General features: G+C 40.4%; 1 pseudogene; it reads right to left on the reverse strand.

The window, feature by feature from the left end:
• Positions 1-3,129: 3,129 nt before the first annotated feature.
• On the reverse strand, positions 3,130-3,659 carry LOC110205580 (large ribosomal subunit protein eL20 pseudogene; annotated as a pseudogene).
• Positions 3,660-8,323: the final 4,664 nt, after the last annotated feature.

An 8,323-nucleotide genomic window follows, 5' to 3' on the forward strand; every position in this document is an offset into this window, starting at 1 on the left:
CCTGGGAGTGGCAGAAAGAAAATGATGGACTGGAGAGAAGGGTAGGGTTGGGTTTAATTTTACTGTTTTGTCTGCATGCAAGTTATGTACATATGTATCTGTTTAATATGCAGTGCATCCAATTAGTAGCACTGAGCTCCTTGCTATTGTTTGGGATTTTCCTTTGAGAGGCAATATGGTGTAGGGGCTAGAGTGAAGGAATCTGAACCAGGAAGATCTGACACTAATTGTTTGACCTGGAGCAATTCCCCATATCTCTTTGAGGACACTGAGGCTCAGAAAAGGGAAATGACTTCCCATGGTCCCACAGCTAATGTCAGAGGAAGGTTTGGAGCCCAGTTCTTCTTGACTCCATTTCTTGACTGATTTAACCACTAAAGAATGATGTTTCTCCCACTAAAACTCTTTAGATTTCAGTTTCCTCATTTGTAGGGCAGCTAGTGGCACAGTGAAGAGAGCACTGAGCTTGGAATCAGGAAGACTCATCTTCATGAGTTCAGATATGGCTTCAGACACTTACTAGCTGTGTGATCTTGAGCAAGTCACTTAGCCTTGTTTGCCTCAGTTTCCTCATCTGTACAATGAGTTAGAGAAGAAAATTACAAACCACTCCAGTATCTTTGTCAAGAAAACCCCAAATGGGGTCATGAAAAGTCAGACATGACTGAAACAACTGAACTGAACAAAGTCACTGAACGGAGAGAATTTGGAAATTAAAATAAAAATTTAAAAAAAGAAAATGCACAGGAAAAAAGTTCAGAGAGAAGCACAAATAAGCAAGACAATTTTAAATTTTCTCTCCTCCCTTCCCAATCTGAATGAAATATTCTGCCTGATAGAACATTCTTTTGTAGTTAGCCTGGTTGCTGATGAATCAATTTAGTTACAATAGAATGTAAGCTCCTAGGGGGCAGGGACTGTCTAGTCTGTTCCCCACACACACACTTTTGTATCCCCAATACTTAGCAAATATAGGTGCTTTATGTGTAGAATTTATCATTAAAAAAAAAGCTAGTGGCATACAATGGAGAAAATATATGATTTCCTATAGAATCCTCTCTCAGTATTTATTCAACTTGTATGTATGGAACTGCTCTTCTTTTTTGGTGTTTAAGTTCAGAATAAAAACATTTTTTTAAGATCTAAAAAATATCTTGGCAGGCTAGGAATGTTCATGGTTTGCTGGACCAACCCAAACAAGATGGAAATTGGTGGGGATGAATTGGTGGGGAAATTGGTAGGGGCTTGAGAAATCAACAAGGCATGCGCAAGATAGGTGAGTGTATCTAATAGTGGCTCATGACAAAAGGAATCTGTATCCTCAGCATATCAACAGTTCAACATGACAGTCCAAAAAGCTAACTTGTTCTGCATTAAGAGAGGCAGTCAGAGAGTGTCCAGAAAGAAAAGGATGGATAAAGTCTGACCAAGTCTAAAATACTGTGCTAGATGTGTGTTAACCCTTTGAGGAAGCGCTTCTACGTGGCGCCATAGTGCACAGAATGTGTCCGATTCCTGAGTTCAAATCTAGCCTCACACTTCCTCACTGTGAGACCCTGAGTAAGTCACTTCACCCTGTTTGCCTCAGTTTCCTCATCTGTAAAATGAGCTGGAAAAGAAAATGGCAAACCACGGCAGTATCTTTGCCAAGAAAACCCCAAATGGGGTTGTGAAGAGTCGGACAAGACTGAAACAACTGAACAACACCAAAATTCCTCATTTGTAAGAGGGAGATAATAAGAATCCTACTTTACAGAGCTGTTGTGAGACTCAAATGAGGGTCTGCAGACCTTAAAACTCTTTATAAATCTAAATCTAAAGTATATGTAACACAAATATATAATTATAAAATATAACTAATTTTATAAATATAAATAAGCATATTTATAAATATAATATTTGTAAATATAAAAGCTCCTTTTTCTTCTAGATTTATAATTTGAACAGTGTAGGGAGCATCCTGGTGTGGAAACTCCCTCTATCAATGCAGGTGGGAACTTCCTCTGCCATTTATGGTCTTAGTATCTGGTAGGGTCACTAAGGACTTGCTCAAGGTCACACAGACAATTAGTGTCTAAGGCAGGGTTCAAATTGGGTCTTCCTGCTTACAAATACAAGGCCCATGGTAGACACTATGTCAAGCAAAAATAATACGTCAACTTAAGAAGAAATGGGCAAATGTACTTCCCTCCTTTCTTTGAAGGCATGAGGAAGGATGATGACTGTGGAACAGTGGATATTCTTTCAGGGACAGTCAATGAGTTTATTTGTTTTGCTGAACTGAGGCAACAGGAGATATGTCATGCAGTGACAAGAGCTCTGGCTCTGGAGTCGGAGGGCTTGATCAAGTCCTGCCTTTGATATTTACAGCCTATCTTTTTGGCAAAGATACTGGAGTGGTTTGTCATTTCCTTCTCCAGTTTATTTTACAAATGAGAAAACTGAAGCAAATGGAGTTAAGTGACTTGCCCAAGGTCACACAGCTAGGAAGTGTCTAAGGCTAGAATTAAACTCAGGTCTTCTGGACTTCGGACCCTGCACTCTCTCCACTGTGCCACCTAGCTACCTCCTTCTGGCTGTGTAATCATGGATAAGTCACTTAACTTCCCAGGGCCCTGGTGTCTTCTGTACAGTGAAGGCATTGGACCGGATTACCTCTAAGGTCCCTTCTGTGTTTATGCTCATATGATCTTGAGCAAGTCACCTAATCTCCTGAGCCCACAGTTTATTCGTCTGTAAAATTAGGTGGGTAGAAGAGATGGCCCCTGACGATCCTTCTTTGTTCAGTCATTTCAGACTCTTCATGACCCCATTTGGGATTTTCTTGGCAAAGATATGGAGTGGTTTGCCATTTCCTTCTCTAGCTCATCTTACAGATGAGGAAACTGAGGCAAACAGAGTTAAATGACTTGCCCAAGGTCACACAGCTAATCAGTGTCTGAGGCCAGATTTGAACTTAGGTCTCCCTGTCTCCAGGCCCAGAGCTTTATCTACTGCACCATTTATCTTCCCTTATAAAATCTAGGAACCTATTTTTATTTACTTTAAAGTAATTTTGGGTGGGGGGGTTCCAATTGAGAAATTTATTTAAGCAGATCAAATAAAACAGGTGCTTCCTTGTCTCTGCACTTAGAAGAACGTGTTAGGCCTCTTGGTGGTAAAGCGTGGTTTGTGCTGGAGACGCAGAACTCTGTGGGGCACAGGGAACTTGATTTTAGAGTCATGAAACTGCTTGACTGCAGGCTGGCAGCACTTGCTGGCAGGAATTTCTTCCATTTTCATGATCTGGATGGAGTGGGCCCAGGCATGGTGATGAGCTCCCATATCTCAGTAGCACTGAGTGAGGGCACCAGCAGTGGTCAGGTCCCTATACTCCCTGTACATGTTGTGGGTTCCACTCCTGGAATCACAACGCAGCCAGATGCCAAAGTTTTTCACCCTAAGAGGGGACTTTTCAAAAACCGTCCACAGTACACAATTTCTCCAGAAGACTTCTTCATCTTTTTCACCTGGGAAACAAAGTGCCAGAATCGGGATTTTGCTACCACATGATTAGGAGCAAAGATCCGCATCCAATAAAGGGGCGGCACTAGACTCTTGGGAGTAAGCTGGTAGCATCCAACTACCTTATATTCTCTCAGGGTGCCCGAGGCCTTCATGGTGCTGCCACCTCACTCCCTGCCCATCCGCAGAAGCACTTTTAAGTAATCTTTAAAGTAATATTATTATTTAGCATCTTACAGCTACTGAATAAGGAAAGCAGAATTTGAATCCAAAAATGAATGTGACATTAAAGAAAAAGGCATATATAAACCTTTTTAGAGACCCATAAATAATATAATAAAATAAGATGATATTTCAATGCAAAAGTCCACTTTATGGCAAGATAACCTTTCATCTGTTCCAAAAAACAAAAGAAAAAAATCTTTGGCAGAACTTAAGGCAGCATCCTTAACTTGAGATCTCTGAATTTTTAAAAGCTATTTACTTTGATAACCATGTTTTCCTTTTATTGGTTTCTGTTGTATTTCATACATTTAAAAACATTATTCTGGACAAGCGTCCACAGGCTTCACCAGATTGCCAGAGGGGTCCATAACAAACACACACACACACACACACACACACACACAAAGTTAAGAATTCCTGGCTTAAAGAAACCTTCAAGATCTCTAAAAGCCAGAATCAAATGGGACAATTTAAGATCTCGTGGTCCATCTTGGCAGGTGGGAGTCTGCTGGTTAAAGGATCAAGAATAGTGGAAAGTAATTGGCAAAAGAGAGATGTTATGTCCTATATCTCTCAAGGGAATAAAGCCCAGACCTGAGAATGTTAAAATCGAAACGCAAACACATGCAAACCTTCAAAGGAAAAAGCAAGACCAAGCCGCCCAGACCGGCCGGATCATGTGGGTCATTCTGTGTTGTGTGCTTTTCACTGTAGCCACCCATACTACTGTAGTTACTGTTGCCAAGGGAAACTTGATCCTTTACTTCTATATGCTGGGTGGGTTGACTTGTTTTGTTTTGTTTTTTCCACATCAGAGCTTGCCTGGTCGCTTTCCTTCAATGCCCTCAGAACTGTAGAAGAAATTTTAAAAAAAAACAAACCACCCTGGCTGGCTCCCCAGTATGACCCCAAATACCTACAAAGCTGAGGGAGTGACCCTGGCAGGTCACCGGGTGGGCCCTCTTGCCATTGATGCCCTTTCGCCAGCAGCTCCTTGCCTTGTGTGCCAGGGTCAAAGCCAGGACCTCTGCTGAGTGTCCTCTGTGAAGAATTAACAAGTGTGACAATTTGTGGTCCCTCCCCCAGGGCCCCTGGTCCTGCCTGTTTCAATGCTGTAAATAGAGACATCTGGATAGGGCCCTTTCATTGGAATAATTGAAAATGAACGTGCATCAGGTTCTGGGCTGTTGTATTCATAAATCTTGGGGCTTAATTACATTAAAGGGGGGAATTGAAGGCCCAGCTCTATGGAAACTGCAGATTCTATTGGGCTCTTGGATCATGAATCTTTAAGATAAGTGCGTAGTTTTCTCTTTCTTTTTTTTTTCTCTTCTCTTTAACGATGGCTGAATGGGAAATTTCCAGCATTCATACACAGGGAAGCTTTAGGAAGGATTTCTTTCTTCTTCTTTTTTACCCTTCCTTTCCTTTTTCTTAAACATTCTCCTGTTTGTACACATGTTTCATGTGAATTCTCTCTCCTTGACATTTATAGGATTTCTACAAGCAGTTTGGCATTTTAAGAATTAAAATTAGGCCCATTACCATGAGTACTCATGAAGGACTTGACAGGTCTCTAAAATATGTTTTTTGTAAGGAAAGCTGGAAGAGGATGCATCTGGTTAAACTTTAATGAGTTGGGAGAAAGAATCGTGGGGACTTAATGTTAGAAATGAAGACAAACCACTCGGCATTTTTCCCTCCCCTTCAAATCAGGAGGGGAGAATAATATCCCCGAGATATTCCTCCAAAAGTTTTTTGACATCCATCACTGAATTCTCACTGTTACCTCTGGATCATTTATGAGAAAAGTCAAGTCTTTATTTCATCGGACTCATTTAAAGGAAAGTCCATCTAATTAGTGGGGGCCAGGAGTTTTGTTGTTGTGAATGAATGGGGACTGTAAGATATCTGGAGCTCTTTAAGAATGCCTTTGGACTGTTCATCTTAGCCTGAATCACAAGATCACTGGGATCCACACTTCTAGACCAAGAATTCTCCCTAGGAAACAAGTGAGAACCTGCAGCTGAAAGGTTCCGAGAGCAGTAGCTGCAATCATTTACTATGTCGCTAGGGGGCAGTAGAAGCAATACAACATTGCCCAAAGCCCTTCGTTGGTCATTTCCACAGTGGCTTCTAGGAGGAAAAAAATCAATGGTCATAATCAGAGCTTGAACTAGGAGCTAACAAGATGAGATATCTGGGGCACAACTTACAAGAAGGTGCAATCGATTGACCAATCAACATGTAATTTTGCCCACTTTGTTCCAGGCAAGTGAAATGAGAGTCTCTGCCCTCAGGAAGCTCACATTCTTTTGAAGAAATATGTACACGTATGAGTAATTATAAGATACATACAAAGTGAATTCATAGAAATCTTCAAGAGGCACTAGCTTCTAGTGGGGCAAAGAGACCAGGAAAAGCCTTATACAGGAGATGCTTATTAATATATCTTTTTAAGATAAGTCTTTATAAAGTTACAGACTGGCAAATTTCATTGCCCATGGCCTGTAAGTATTTATTTTGTGGTAAGTCAAGTCTCATGTGTTATAAGAATATCTTGAAGTCCCAGGGGATAGACTTTTTTTTTAACCTTGCCTAAGGCACCTAAATTATTTCTCCTGCCTCTCAAGCAAACTGCTTGTGACTAGAAGCAAATCTAGGTGATGGTTGATCAAGGAAAATTAAATAACCCTAATAAGGGGTGAAAAAATCCACTATCCTTATGTCATATCTTGAATTGAGAAACATTAAACCATGTCAAAACTGCAGTGGAAGAGGCAGCTAGGTGGTACAGTGGATAGAGCACCGGCCCTGAAGTCAGGAGGACCTGAGTTCAAATCTGGCCATAGACCAAACAGTTGACACTTAGTAGCTGTGTGACCCTGGGCAAGTCACTTAACCCCAGTTGCCTAAAAAACTTCAGTGGAAGAAGGAAGGTTAACTTTTTGTCTATGAAGTTGATATTAGTTGGTCAAATATATTGCATGTGAAATTTTTTCAATATTTGGAGGAGTTATTTTGTCTTAGAGCCATGATTTCATTGGTTATGGAGCTCCCAGTGAAGAACCTTCCTCCACCTATGCAAATTAACATCTCTTCTGTAAACTGTTATCTCAGAGAGTTGCCTCTAAGTTCAAATGACAGGCCATATATCAAATAATTACACACACAAACATACACACACATACAGCCTTTGACAAAATTCTTGGATCCACCATCATATAGCTTCCATTTAAGTATCCTATGAAGTCTGTCTTCAGGACAAGAAACAGATACATAGTCTAGAATGATAGTCCAAGTAGGCAGATTTGGAGCTCTGCAAATGTCCAAGGAAAGAAGTTATCATCAATGGGACTTGGGAGAAGGGCTCCACTCTTTGTATTTAGCCCTGTGCTATTTGAGGTTTTTATCAATGACTTGAATGAAGGTGTATGTGACATACTTATCAGATTTCCAAATAATGGAAATTTTGGTAGGTTAGCTAACACATTGAATTGAATTCCATTCAGTTAATGTTTTTAAAGCACATATTAGGGATCCAAAGACTGAAATGAAATCGTTGTTATTCTGTCTGAATGACCACCAGAATCCTAAAAGATCTTTAAAAGCTAAAATGTCGAATTAAACCTAATAATATTAACTGTTGTTATTTTTCAGTCATTTTCAGTCATATTGGATTCTTTGTGACACCATTTGGGGTTTTCCTGGCAAAGACACTGGAGTGGTTTGCCATTTCCTTCTCTAGCTAGTTTTACAGATGAGGAAACTGAGGCAAACAGGGTTAAGTGTCACACAGCTAGTACGCATCTGAGGCCAGATTTGAACTCAGGAAGATGAGCCTTCCTGACTCCAGGCCTGTCACTCTATCCACTGTGCCACCTAACTGCCCAGTATGAAATGTAATCAGGATAAGTGAAAAGTATTTTTGGTGGATTCAAAAACTACTTCGGAAGTATAAGGTGGAGGAGATACTGCTAGATAGCAGTTTGTTTGGAAATGATGTGGGAGTTTCTCTGAAATATAAATTTAACATGAGTCAATGAAGCATGTCAATGAGTATGGCAGCCCATCTCCCTACTCCCACAGGCTACAATAAGAGAGACATACTAAGATGGAATAGAGGTTTGACCTATTTGGATGACATGTAAAGTACTGTGTTCAGTTCTGACAGCCAGATCTCAGGAAGGATATTTTATGAAGAGGATCACGAGGAAAATGATCAAGATAGTGACAGGCCTTGAAATGGTGTTGTATAGGGATCATTTGAAGGAACTAGGAGAGTCTAGTCTAGGGAAAAAAAGAATGTGGAATATGAAATTTAGGATCAAGTATTTGGTGGTTGTGGCACATTATGATTCTCAGCGAATAGCATTACCAGAAAAGAAATTTTTCCCCAAATCTTTGGAAAAGATCCCTTACTATAGATTGGCAACTCATTTGAAACTTATCTTAAAGAGTTACGTGGGGCACAGGTAAATGACTAAGCCTTCATTGTGCAGCTAATATGTAGGTTGAACTTGAACTCAGCTCCTCCCAACCCCAAGACCAACTTTTTATCTACTATATCACACTTCCTCTCAAAGGAAGACCT

This window comes from Phascolarctos cinereus, unplaced genomic scaffold (assembly GCF_003287225.1).
Source record: "Phascolarctos cinereus isolate Bilbo 61053 unplaced genomic scaffold, phaCin_HiC Scaffold_1;HRSCAF=81, whole genome shotgun sequence".
In the NCBI taxonomy this organism is placed as follows: Eukaryota; Metazoa; Chordata; class Mammalia; order Diprotodontia; family Phascolarctidae; genus Phascolarctos; species Phascolarctos cinereus.